General features: G+C 44.0%; 1 long non-coding RNA gene across 1 annotated transcript in view; it reads left to right on the top strand.

Annotated features, from left to right (window-relative positions):
- LOC142829002 (uncharacterized) overlaps positions 1-13,875 on the top strand; it is a 42,556-nt gene that overhangs the window by 26,393 nt on the left and 2,288 nt on the right. Inside the window, exon 2 of the long non-coding RNA XR_012903216.1 lies at positions 9,681-9,852. This is a non-coding gene — a long non-coding RNA (uncharacterized LOC142829002). The remainder of the gene's footprint in view (positions 1-9,680; positions 9,853-13,875) is intronic.

The following is a 13,875-nucleotide window of genomic DNA, read 5'->3' as shown; positions in this document are numbered from 1 at the left end:
TTTGAATTTCAGCCAAAAAATGGGAAAAGAGTTATATGGATCTTATAAAAAGTCTTAATATAACTTGTGCATTTAAGTCCATCTTCATTTTCTGCATGTTCTAGATCCTTTAGGCAAATCTACCTATGTCCACCTTATGTGTATTTGAAATTTGAATGTGGAAGGCAGCTTGGGTGAAAGTGACCATGAAATCATAGCGTTCATGATTCCAAGGAATGGTAGAAAGAAGGACAGCAAAATAGACACAATGGATTTCAGGAAGGCAGATTTTAGTAAACTCAGTTTGTGGGTAAGGTCCCATGGGAAGCAAGACTAAAGGTACGTCTAGACTACAGGGTTTTGTCGACAGAAGTTTTGTCGACAGACTCTGTCGACAACTTCTGTAGACAAAGCGCGTCTAGACTACTGAAGCAATAGACAAAACTATAGACAAAACTTTTTGCTTTGTCGACAGAGAGCGTCCAGACTGCAGGACGCTCTGTCGACAGAAGAAAGTACCCGGAACTGCTTTGCCAGGTCACAGGGGTAGCATGTACTTCCTGGTGCTGCTGCCTGCACTTTGCAGAGACGCATGCTAAAAGGGGCACTCCCCCCCCCCCCCAACTAGCCCTTGCTCTGCTGCTGCTGCTGCCTAGAGGGATAGCAAAGGTTCTGCAGTGCCTGTGTGGAGTGCCCTGCTTCCTGGCACATCACAGCAGTGTGGGTTTTTTTTGGAAGGTTTTTTCAAACCTTTGTTTACCATGGAGCGAGAGCTTCCCCTGGCCAGGCGCTGGCCCCACTCCACGGTGCTTCAAATGCTGCTGCAACTGCATGAGACTATCATGCTGTTAATGCCTGGTCCGGAACCTGAGCCCAGACTGGAGCCCCTCCTTCAGGATGCAGCAGCACTGTTCCTGCCTCCGAACTTTTTCCCGGACAGGCGACGTTGGAGGAGGGAAACAAGTACAGACTGGTGGGACCGGCTCGTAATGGAGCAGTGGGATGATCAGGCTTGGCTCCAAAACTTTAGGATGCGGAAGTCCACCTTCCTGGAGCTTTGCAACTGGCTTGCCCCCACCCTGCAATGACAGGACACCCACCTGCGCCCTGCCATCCCACTGGAGAAGAGGGCAGCTATTGCCCTCTGGAAGCTGGCCACTCCTGATAGTGGGACCGGTCAGTGGGACACCAGTTTGGTGTGGGGAGATCAACTGTTGGTGCTGTGTTGATGGAAGTAAGTCCCTTGGGGATGGGGGGAGGGCAGTCCGTAAGGGGACTGTAACCAAAAAAGGGTGGGTGGGGGGCAATGGAAGGGAGGTGGTGGAGGGCTCCTGTGCCTTACACTATCGTACTACTGGGAGCAATCACTGGGGGAGGGGGGTCGCCAAAGGACTTAGGCAACCCCTCTTACTTCATAATCTGTGTGTGTTTGTATGTGTCTATTTTTGCAAGTGGTGAGGGCCATCAACTCAGAGCTGCTGAATCGGATTGTCCACCTCGGAGACCTAGACACAATCATGGCTGGTTTTGCAGGGCTGGGATTCCCAAACTGCGGAGGAGCGCTCGATGGAACGCACATTCCCATCCGTGCACCACCATCCAGCCGCCCGGTTTATCAACAGGAAAGGGTACTTTTCCATTGTGCTGCAGGCCCTGGTTGACCACCCTGGACTATTTACGGACCTGTGTGTGGGGTGGTCAGGCCGGGCACATGATGCTCGGATCTTCCGCAATTCACATCTGTACGAAAGGCTGCAGACAGGAACCTTCTTCCCCCAGTGAACCTCTGCTATTGGGGACGTAGAGATGCCGGTCTGCATTGTGGCCGATGCGGCGTACCCCCTCATGCCCTGGCTTATGAAGCCATACACAGGGCATCTGACCCCGAGCAAGGAAGTGTTTAATGCGCACCTGACACGTGCCCGTTTACAGGTAGAATGCGCATTTGGCCGGTTGAAGGGAAGGTTTAGGTGTCTGCTAACTCGCCTTGACATGGAGGAACACAATATCCCAGAGGTGGTGGCAGCATGTTGCATCCTCCACAACCTGGTGGAGAGCAAAGGGGAGGCCTTCCTCCCAGGTTGGGGGCCAATGGCTGAAGTGGAGGGCAGGCAGTTTGCGCAGCCTAGGACAGCTGCCGTACGCCAAGCCCATCAGGCGGGGGTTCGCATCCAGGAGGCTCTGCGTGAGCGCTTCTCAGCTGGAGCCCTATGACTCCCCAAGGTATCCCCAATGGGGTCTGTGGGCCTTTCCCCCCCCCCCATCCCAAAACCTTCCCTCCCACAATCATCAGCCTCTGAACAGTTAAGGTGCACACGCCATGTTAAACTTCAAAAATATGTTTATAAAGGAGTAACATAAGAAACTAGATCTGTTATACAAAATAGAATTGTTCAACAACAGTGAAAAATAGTTATTTTTTAACTAATAACGTGTTTATAATTGAGGTAGTGGGGGGATTTCCAACATGGAGTGAGGGAGGGAGGGCAGACACCGTAAGGGTAATGGCGGCCTCGCCTGGGCTTTGCCACCCCTGGTCCATGGACCCAGCCATCCTCGGGCTCGAGTGGGGGCTGACAATGACTCTGCCCTAACAGTAGGGGAGAGGGGCAGGGCTGGAGGGGTGGCAGGGGCTGAGGGAGAGGAAGGCGTGGCAGGGGCGGAGGGAGAAGAAGGGGGGTCAGAGGTGGCTGAGGAGTAGGACGGGGGGTCAGAGGGGGCTGGAGCTGGATGGGCAGGAGGAGTCCCCAGGGGGAGAGGACCTGGCACAGCCAGGGACTCCCGGATGGTGGCACACATACTGCTCCACTCTGGGAGGAAGTCCTGCAGCAGGCGAGTATGCCACCAAGCCTCCTCCCTCACTCTTTCAGCCATGGTCTCTTGCATGTTGGCCATGGTCCTCTCCATTTTCTCCATGGCCTCCACATGACACTTTAGGAAGTCATTGTAGGTCCTCCAATGCCTGCGGGTGCTGTGGGACTGGGTGGGTGGTGGCACAGGGGTTGCGCGGCGGACAGCAGCAGAAGGTCCGGCTGTGGAGAAGAAGAGGGAGAACCGATCAGTGTTAGCAATTCACACACAAGTCCATACAACAAGGGATGGGAATGTTGTTACTGGTAGGCCATGTATGGCCTTGCCAGCTGCCTCGGCTGCACAGGGGACCCGTTGTGGCTAGGACAATGTCCACCTCCACCCCCTAGATCCTCCTGCCCTCCACTGTGGCTGTCCAGGCCAGATAAGTGTGCAACCACAGTAGGACAGGGGCCTGCTGCACCTTGGGTCTCCCATACCCCCCACCCACATACCCACCACCTGCCCGCCTGCTTGTACATGCACAGAGAGAGGCAAGCTGTCCAGGAGGGAGGACCAAGATGTGAACACTGCTCTGCATCCTCTCTGCTCCCACCTCCCCTGTTCTGTGTCTGTGACCCTGCCTGCACTCACCTGATGTTCCTTCTTCAGCGTCAGACGGTGCCTGCGAGGCTTCCTCTGTCTCTGGGACAGGCTGCAGACTCAGGGTCAGGGTGTCCTTCGTCTGCTCCTGTGCCGCCGCCGCCGCCGCCTCCTCGACATCTTCCCTGGGGACCTCCTGCCGGCTATGCTGCACCGGTGTGTGCAAGCCTGTCTGTACAAGCACTGATGCAGACATTGGTTCCTGGCCTCCCAGGATGCGGTCCAGTTCCTCATAATAGGTGCAGTGCACTGGGGCTGCACCGGAAGCCGAGCTCTGCTCTCGGGCCTTCATGTACCACTGGCAAAGTTCTTTTACTTTTCCCCGGACTTGCTGGAGTGTCCTGGGATGGTGCCCTTTATCAGCCAGCCCTTGAGCCATGCGGCCATAGATGTTTGCATGCCTGCGCCGGGTGTTCAGGGACTGGACTGCTTTCTCCTCCCCCCACAGTTCTAACAGTGTCAGGACCTCTGTCCCTCACCAAGCTGGGGCTCTCTTTTTTTTTTTTTTTTTTTTTTTCAGCAGAGGGCACCCAAGATGGCTCCCTCGAAGGTCCTTGGGGAGCTCCATGGAGCTGCACACATGGCCATGTGCAGGTTATGCTGGGAGAGCTCTGGGCTGACAGGATCTCTCTGTGGCCAGCTTCCTGCCACAATGCCTGCCAGGGATGTCTGTGCCTTTAAAACATGGCTACAGACAGGACCAAGAAGAGGTTTTTCCTAAAGAAGGACTCTCCAGCAGGGGGCTTCCCTGGAGGTCTCCTTCTGTCGACAAAAGGAACCCCTGCGTCCAGACTATCCTTTTTGTCGACAGAACTCTGTCGACAAAGGCATTATGCCTCGTAAAATGAGGTTTACCAGTGTCGACAAAACTGCTGATTTCTGTTGACGTTATGTCGACAGAACTCAGCAGTAGTGTAGATGCTGGTATAGTTTTGTCGACAAAAGTACACTTTTGTCGACAAAACTCGGTAGTCTAGACACACCCTAAGGGTACATCTAGACTACGTGCCTCTGCCGCCAGAGGCATGTAGATTAGGCTACCAGACATAGGAAAATGAAGCGGCGATTTAAATAATCGCCGCTTCATTTAAATTTACATGGCTGCCGCGCTGAGCCGACAAATACCTTTGATGTCGACACCCGCGCGTCCAGACTATCGCGCTGAGCCGACAAACAGCTGATCAGCTGTTTGTTGGCTCAGCACGGCAGCCATGTAAATTTAAATGAAGCGGCGATTATTTAAATCGCCGCTTCATTTCCCTATGTCTGGTAGCCTAATCTACATGCCTCTGACGACAGAGGCATGTAGTCTAGACGTATCCTAAGAGGAAAAACAGCTGAAGAGAGTTGGCAGTTTTTCAAGAGGACATTATTAAGGCCCCAGAACAAACTATTCCACTGCATAGGAAAGACAATGTATGGCAAGAGACCACCTTGGCTTAACCAGGAGATCTTACATGATTAAAAGTGGAAACTAGGTCAAATTACAAAGGATGAATGTAAGCAAGCAACGCAAGTATGCAGGGACAAAGGTACAAAATGAGCTAAATCTAGCTCGAGACCTAAAGGGTAACAAGAAGACATTCTACAAATATATTAGAAGCAAGACGACTACCAAGGTGAAGGTAGGCCCATTGTTCAGTAAAGAGGGAGAAACAGTAACTGGAAACTTGGAAGTGGCAGAGGTGATTCATAATTCCTTTGTTTCAGTTTTCACCAAGAAGATTTGATGGTGACCGGATACCTAACATAGTGAATGCTAGTAGAAATGGAGTAGGTTTAGATGTTAAAATTTAAAAAAGAACAAGTTAAAATTACTTAGAAAAGTTAGTTGTCTTCAAGTCATAAGGGCCTGATGAAATGCATCCTAGAATATTCAAGGCTCTGATAGATAAAGGCTCAGATGCTTCCTCTATCATCTTTGTAAAGTCATGGAGGTCAGAAGAGATTTCAGAAGACTGGAAATGAAAAAATATAGTGCCCATTTGTAAAAAAGTGAAATCAGAACAACCCAGGAAACTATAGACCAGTCAGTTTAACTTCTGTGCCAGAAAAGATAATGGATCAAGTAATTAAGGAATTCATCTTGAATATAACAAGGTGATAAGTAACATCCAGCGTGGATTTGTAAGGAAAAAATCATGCCAAATAAGTCTGATGGCTTTCTTTGATAGGATAATAAGTCTTGTAGATAAGGAAGAAACGGTGGATGTGACATACCTAGACTTTACTAAAGAATTTGACATGGTCTCATATGATCTTCTTATCAATAAACTAGGGAAATATAACCTAGATGGGGCTACTATAAGGTGGGTACATAAATGGCTGGAGAATCATTCTCAGAGGCTAAGTCTATACTTTAGCCTTTTTTTTTTTTTTTTTTTTTGAAAAAGCTACACAAATAGCTTTTCTGGAAGAGGCTTTTCCACTGTTTGGCCTCATCTAGATGGGCTAAATGGGGTGAGATTTTTTTTTTTTTTTTTTGAGGAGCCCTTATTCCTCGTAGAACAAGGTATACAGGGCTCCCTGAAAGAGTGCATTTGCTCTTCCACAGAAAAAGCGGAAGAGCAAATGTGTTCCCTGGATTTGGTGGAGTTTTTCTGGGGTATCTTTGATATCCCAGAAAACCCCCACAATCTAGACATATCTAAAGAGTTTCTTGTGAAAAATAACTCCATTCATCTGAAGAAGTGGGTGGTACCCACGGAAGCTTATGATACATCTACACATTTTGTTAGTCCCTACGGTGCTGTAAGATTATTTGTTGTTTAAGTTTTTCCATTCTCAGAGAGGAGTTATTAATGGATACAGTCATCCTGGAAGGGCCTAACAAGTGGGGTTTTGCAGGGGGTCTGTTTTGGGATCGGTTCTGTTCAATATCTTCAGCGATTTAGATGATGGCATAGAGAGTACACTGATTAAGTTTTTAGATTATACCAAGCTAGAAGGGGTTGCAAGTGCTTTGGAGGATAGGGTCAAAATTCAAGATTTGGACAAACTGGAGAAATGGTCTGAAGTAAATAGGATGAAATTTAATAAGGACAAATGTTCTCCACTTAGGAAGGAGACATGGATAGAGGGCAATGCTTACTTTCCATAACAGGAGTAAGAAAACCATGCAACTGCCACTTGTTGCTTTGTTACTCTAAAAATTCATGTAGTAGAAACCTAAGTGAATCCACTACTTTTAATGTTCCATGTTCCAATTTCAAATGCCACAGATTGAGCAGAAAGTTTCATGTTCAGAATATAAAGCTCCCTATTCTAGGTCACTGACAAGAGCCTGCCATTGTAAAATAGTAATTAGCCTTATAGTGTTTCATTAACATATTACTTCCCTCTTTTGTGTTATAGAATGATTTCTTACTCTTGGTCTTTGTCTGTTTGTATTTGGTGCAGCTGTTTCATTATTGATGTAAAGAGGCAATTCAGAATTTAATGATTAATTTTAATGTAGATCTTTCTTATCTGAATAATTGATGGGAAAAAATGATCATAGACACTCAGAGTCAGTAGCTGTTATTCTTCCAGTCTCCTCTTATCTTTGTAGTTGTACTCATTGCCAAAGCCCCTCAAGCACATGCATTTTGTTGGGAAATGTTTTTAATTCCCCAACCTTGTATCATTGTAGTTCTTGGGTTATCTAGCTATAAATCTCGCTGCCTCATTCTTCACTAGCTGTAAATTCATCTTACCTTATGTACAGATAGGAAGACCTGATCTTGCATATAATATCCACAGCCTTCCAGGCCATGAAAGCAAAATAAAGCCATAGATAACTGACCTGTTGAAAGGCCTGTTTTGTCCAAGGGTGTGATTTAGAAACACAAAACCACCCTCATCTAGGAAGCTGTGAAATAGAGATTTAGAACTGCTCAGGTGAAGAGAGTAATACTTTGCCCTAGATTTGAAGATATCTCCTTTTCCTCCAGCCTGTAGCTGGGGAGTACAAATGTTTTGTACCCTGAAAGTTTGTGGTTCTGATGCTTGGAGGACTTTCCAGTACTTGGTCTGCAAAAACTGTTTCTGGAGTTTGCCAACAAAAGATCTGTTGGGATGGAGGCAGAGAGTGGTCCTTTCCTTCTACCGTATTTTGAGGACTATTTCCATGAAAAGATATTTGACCTTGTGTACTGAACCCTTTTTTTAACCAAATTTGAAAAGCATTAAATATATAATGTAAACTATTGGTGTGTGATATTTTACAATGTGGCTAGTCTGGAGTCTAATCAGGACTTTTTACAATATCATTATGGGTCAGAAATTAGCAGCACTGTATTCACATCATTCTGTTTGTAGACAAAGACGGGCCCAAATTGGGAGCCAGCCCTGACTTTGCCTGACCTTTGAAGAAGTGTGAATCCAGTTCTAAATCGTGATCTAAATTTCAGTTTTCAACTTTTGGCTCTCATCCAGTGACTGTATCCTCTCCAACTGGCCCTATATGGAGCCCCACTGATTCCTCTTCTGCCAGGAATTGTATTATGACATGTACCTGATTTGGGGAAAGGGGGAAATATATCCCTTTTTATTTTTAAATATAGCTGATGTGTGTATTTCACTTCTATCTATATATTCCTTTTTCATATAATAAAGTTAGAAATCTCCACTGCCATTTAAGTGAAAGGCTGGGGATTGCCTTTTTTTAAAAAATTAGCAATTTCTTCATGCTTGGGGGTATTTTTCCCTCAGAAGTCACTTTTTAAATCTGATTGTTAAATCCAATTAAGTCTGAACATCCAAAATGAAGAATGACTTTGACTAGATCAGATATACATAAATTCAATCACTGACTTCCTGCAAAGTTTCTAAGCAAATAAACTAAGAAAAAGAAATGTTAAATTAGAACCAAATCATAGAAAGCCTTGACATTTTATTTTATTTTTTAAATATAAATTAATTAATAATCAGTTTGTATGCCTCAAGTCTTTTGTTGCACATGGAAAGTCAAGTTTGCTTTCATCAGCTACACAAAGTATCTTAGCTAGTCTTGTGAAAAGTAGGATTCTAATTCACTAAGGACTCTGCACTTTGCATGACCATTTTTAGGAAAAGAAGCACCAGGTTTCTATCCATGAAATTCTGATGCATAGCAACATCAGGGAAAGTTTAGTGCTACATCCTCAGCTGGTACATCTACAAGAAGCTCAGTCAATGTCAACAAAATTATAGGGATAGACACCAGCTAAGAAATTGACATTCTAATAGTGTTCATTAAACTTTCTACAACTGCAGTACAAACAGGTTATGATGTTACAGTTTCACTCCTTACTTTGTCAAAACTCCCATTCCTTACTCAGTCTGGAAGGATCTGGGTTACTACTGCAAACTACTCCATTCATCCGCACGAGGATCTGGAAGAAGTTAAAGATATGCCCATGACATGACTGGCAGCTGCGTGATTAGCTAGCTAAGGTAGAAACTCAAGTCTGTTTGTCTGATATGTCCAGTTATAAATGTCATTACAGCTCCATTTCCTGAACATGCTGTAAGCCAGCTGTTTCAAATAAAATTTATTGGAAAGGGGATTCATTAGAGAGTCCAAAGGGCAGGTAGGAAACATTTTCTCTTGGATGCTTTCCTTTCATCTCTGCTGCTGTTTTTCAGTTCTTCAGCATTTGCTAGCACTGACATAAAATGTTAATCAAATCAGGCTTGATCCAGCCTCAGGCAGCCCTTCTGAGGTAATTAGTTCAGGTACACAATACCTACCTCTGACTTCATCACAAATCATGCATATTTGGTAATCCACAGATATTGTAGGAGCACCTCTGGACAATGGGTATTTTAGTTGTGGCCAGATCTAATCTGTATGTTTACGAAAGCATGAATTACAATAATCACTACCATATCATATTTTAAGATGTACAGTATCATATCCTATATAATTTTAAAAGTGAATTATAGATAATGGAATAGCTTTAAAAAAATCCTTAACAAGTGCTTTGTATTAGAAAAGTGGCATAGGGACCGTCACCAAATGGGGGTGAGAGATTAATGTATCTTCAGATATTATTCAGCCCACTCTTTCCATGTTGTGGAGCCCACGGTAGCTTCATGGTCCAGCCAATTGAAGCCCCCCTCCTTCTGTGATTTGGCTGAATTATACGACTGCCCACCTTCCTGGAGTTAAACCCTGTAACATTTTCCCCTCCCTCCTTCACATACAATTCTATTTCTAGAGGTAAAGTCAGAATAAGTGCTGTGTAGGAGTGGTTTCTCCCTGATTTTTTCCTTTGGGATTATAGATTCTTCTTTGGCTGAGAAAATACTTAAGGTAGCAGTGTGGCCTGAAGCTATCTACATGGCTGGCAATTCAACTCAACCATGGAAATTTGAGAGGAGGCTGAACATATCTCAACTCACAGCAATTGGGGATAGATGGAAGACTGTGTCCTCCTCCCAGTTCCTTCTTACAAGGTAAAATGTGTTATTACAAAGGAAGAAGAAGAATTCTTATCAGTCTCATCTCCTGCTTGAGCCATGTAGCTTTCATGGGCCATGTGGGGATGAGCAATAATTGTGTAGGACTATTCAGATAGGTGATCAGTCAGATGAATTACCTGAATGCCTAAGCAATGCCACAACTCTCAAAGGAGTGGGTACAGTAGAAACGGATTACAAATAGGCAGCCCACAGTTTTCTAGTGTCACTTGTCGATGATTATACTCGAGGACTAGAGACTTTCTTACCTTTCTGCAGAATTTGTATTTGTTTACAATCTGAAATGCTTTACCTTGGATATACTGAAAACCTATTTTTAAAATAATACTGGAAATATTTTTCACCACTTAAGAATCACTTATGAGTTTTTCTGGGAAAAAAAAAAACAGGACTATGTAGCACTTTAAAGACTAACATGATGGTTTATTAGGTGATGAGCTTTCATGGGCCAGACCCACTTCCTCAGATCAAATAGTGGAAGAAAATTGTCACAACCGTATATACCAAAGGATACAATTAAAAAAATGAACACATATGGAAAGGACAAATCAAATTTCAGAACAGAAGGAGGATGGGGAGGGGGGGAGGCAAATGTCTGTGAGTTAATGATATTAGAGGTGATAATTGGGGAAGCTATCTTTGTAATGGGTAAGATAATCAATGTCTTTGTTTAAGCTTAGGTGTAAAGTGTCAAATTTAAGCACGAATGACAGTTCAGAGGATTCTCTTTCAAGTGTGGTGTGAAAAGGTCTTTGAAGCAGGATGCAGGTAGTCAAGTCCTTGAGACAATGTCCTTTCTGGCTGAAATGGCAAGAAACTGTTTTTTCTTTGTGATCCTGTCTAATATCTGTTTTGTGGGCATTGATTCTTTGGCGAAGTATCTGAGACGTTTGTCCAATGTACGTATCAGATGGACACTTTCGACACGTGATAGCATAAATTATATCTCTGGATGAGCAGGAATGTGTGTTCTTGATCATATAACTCACTTGGTTATATCCAATAATGGTATCATCAGAATGAATATGTGGACAAAGCTGGCAATGGGGTTTGTTGCAAGGGAAGGTACCAGGGTTGGTATTAGTGTGGTATGTCCTGTGGTTGTTGGTAAGAATCATCTTGAGGTTAGGTGGTTGTCTATAGGAGACTATGGGTCTGTCTCCCAGAGCCTCTTGGGCTATGTCTAGACTGGCATGATTTTCCGCAAATGCTTTTAACGGAAAATTTTCCGCAAAAAGCATTTGCGGAAAATCATGCCAGTCTAGACATAGCCCAAGAGGCTCTGGGAGACAGACCCATAGTCAGTATCTACACGTGTGACCATATGCTGCTTTAGGTAAAAACAAATTGTACTAATTGGAGACAACATGTCGAGAAGCTGATCCTACATTATCAAACTCTTGAAACATGTTCATGACCCTGGGCCTTGCTGCATTCAGAACTTAAAATAAATAAATGAATCTAATTTCTGAAGTTTAAATTTCCTTCAATATAGTTCATAAATAAATACACAAGGCAAATAAATGTCCACATACATAGAAACACACCACATTTCTCTTGAACATACAAACATAAAAAGGCTCCAAGTGCCTGCTAGTCAAGCTGTTCTTCCATCAGGCTGGGAAGGAAGAAATATATATTGTTCTTTCCATTTTTTAAGGGTTGGGTAATTAGAAAATGCACATTGGTGTGTTACATTAGTTACTAAATGGAGCTAAGTCTTAAAAAAGAAAAACACCATAGCAAAGAGACCGAGCAAGCAGATATCCAGAGATTGTTGGATGCTACTCCACTTTTCACTTACCACTATATTAAATTTGACACTTTACACCTAAGTTTGAATAAAGATGCTAATTCTTACCCATTACAAAGATCGCTTCCCCAATTATCACCTCTAATATCATTAACTCACAGACATTTGCCTCCCCCCCCTCCCCATCCTCCTTCTGTTCTGAAATTTGATTTGTCCTTTCCATATGTGTTCATTTTTTTAATTGTATCCTTTGGTATATATGGTTGTGACAATTTTCTTCCACTATTTGATCTGAGGAAGTGGGTCTGGCCCACGAAAGCTCATCACCTAATAAACCATCTTGTTAGTCTTTAAAGTGCTACATAGTCCTGTTTTTGTCTCAGCTACACCAGACTAACACGGCTACATTTCTATCACTATGAGTTTTTCCTGTGTTTAATAATATGCAGCTTCCTGCCTACTTTGTATTATGTACCTAATAACCCTTATTACCGGAAACAACTCAGAGAAATGATTTTTACAAATTGTATGGTGTCTCCCAGTTATTAATTGAATGTCATTAGAGGACCTAGGATTTCAGTTAGGACCCCAGGCATTTCTTTTTTTTTTTACATAAACATCACTAAGATGCCCAAAGGCAATACTCAGAAAAGGCTAGAGACTGATATTCAAACGAACCCCATCCATGTTCCAAATGCTTTCAGAACTGTTTTTCAGCCTGCAACCTTTCTGTCACAGTAAGCAACCAAGCATATGAAGAGGGTTTCAGAAATTGATGTTCCATACAATAACCTGCTCCAGCATTAATTTTATTAGAATATACATAAAGAGTCAAGGAAAATTATATCACAGGCAGAGAGCTCCCACAAATCAACACTATGTTCTAACATCTGCATCTATTCCTTAAGGTTAAGGTTTTCAGAGAGTTTTCTTGGGGGGGGGTGTGTGTGTGTGTGTGTGTGTGTGTGTGTGTGTTGCGTGGTTTTTTTTTGTAATGCAGCCAGTGCCAGGAAATTATAAAGAAAATGTGTACCTCAGAATGATTCCAACTATTCCTTCTAGTTCCTTCTGAGGCATGAGAGGCGCACAATGGCTAATAGGTTATTAAGGCTAGAAGGAATTGTGCAAAACAAAAGCCAGAATATATTTTAAAGCAGCTTGATATATTTTAAAAAGTCAGATGTGTTTAAAAATAAATCTGTCTCTTCCCCCCCCCCCCTTTTTTTTTTTTGAAGAAAAAACCTAGCTTTAAAAAGAGCCACTTAAAAACCATCTTATTTTTAATTGCCCTGGGCTTTATCAAAGTGGTATCGGTACAAGAAAAGGTTTTCTCGGCAGCATGCTAATTAACTCTGCTTCTATAAACATGCACACTCCAAATTAATAACAATGAGAACCGAGACATGGCTTGTATGGATAAAAGGTGCCAAAATACCATTGAGGACCTAAGCCAAAGTGTTCTTGGTGTTTACACATGCACTAGCTTTTTGTGTTGCCTCCCCACTTCTCTCCCCTCCTCCGCCGTCTCTGTAGTAGACACAGCAACAGGAAAAACCAAATGGACTTTGCTGTTGGCAAGGCATGCCCGATGAGATGACATGTATTCTATTCCACTGTATAATTGACTTAAGTTATGTCACCATCATGAAATGTAGAATATTCAGTCTATATCTGTTGTATCCATATTTCCCATGCGTAAGCCCTTTGTGATAAGATGTCTGCCTCACACAGAACTGATGTGTTAAGTTGGCAAGTAAGTGAATTAACTCCACAGATGCCCCTGGAGCAGGAAACTAATGGGAAGCAGGTTCTGCTATGCAGGAATGAGTGGGGTCAGTATAAAGCAAAGTAGCTGGCTACAGAAAGGGGCTCCTGGTGAAGGCTGCAGGAAAGCAAGCAACAGTCCCTCTTTGGGAGGAAGGATTTGGAGCTGATGCATCCAGGCAGAAGGGGAACCACAGGGTAGGAAGCAATTCCCAGAGGGAGTTGAGAGAGGAAAGCCCAGAACTAATCTGAGGGTTGAGAGACTACAACTTCTAGAGACAGAGCTGCTGATGGATGGAGGGAAGAAAGAGGCAGTTGCCCTGGGGCCTAACATTGTTCAAGGGCCCAGGATTCCCAGCCACTGCTACTGCAGGTGTCGTGTGCTGTGCAACACTGAAGGGCCGGCTGGGGTAGGCTAGCTACAGACGCACCTTTTCCAGAGGAGGCTGGGCCTCAGGCAGAAGCCCAGAGCTGGCACCTCT

This window comes from Pelodiscus sinensis, chromosome 4, assembly GCF_049634645.1.
Source record: "Pelodiscus sinensis isolate JC-2024 chromosome 4, ASM4963464v1, whole genome shotgun sequence".
Classification (NCBI taxonomy): Eukaryota; Metazoa; Chordata; order Testudines; family Trionychidae; genus Pelodiscus; species Pelodiscus sinensis.
The sequence above is the reverse complement of the archived record's forward strand: the minus strand, read 5'-3'. Positions and strand labels throughout refer to the sequence as shown.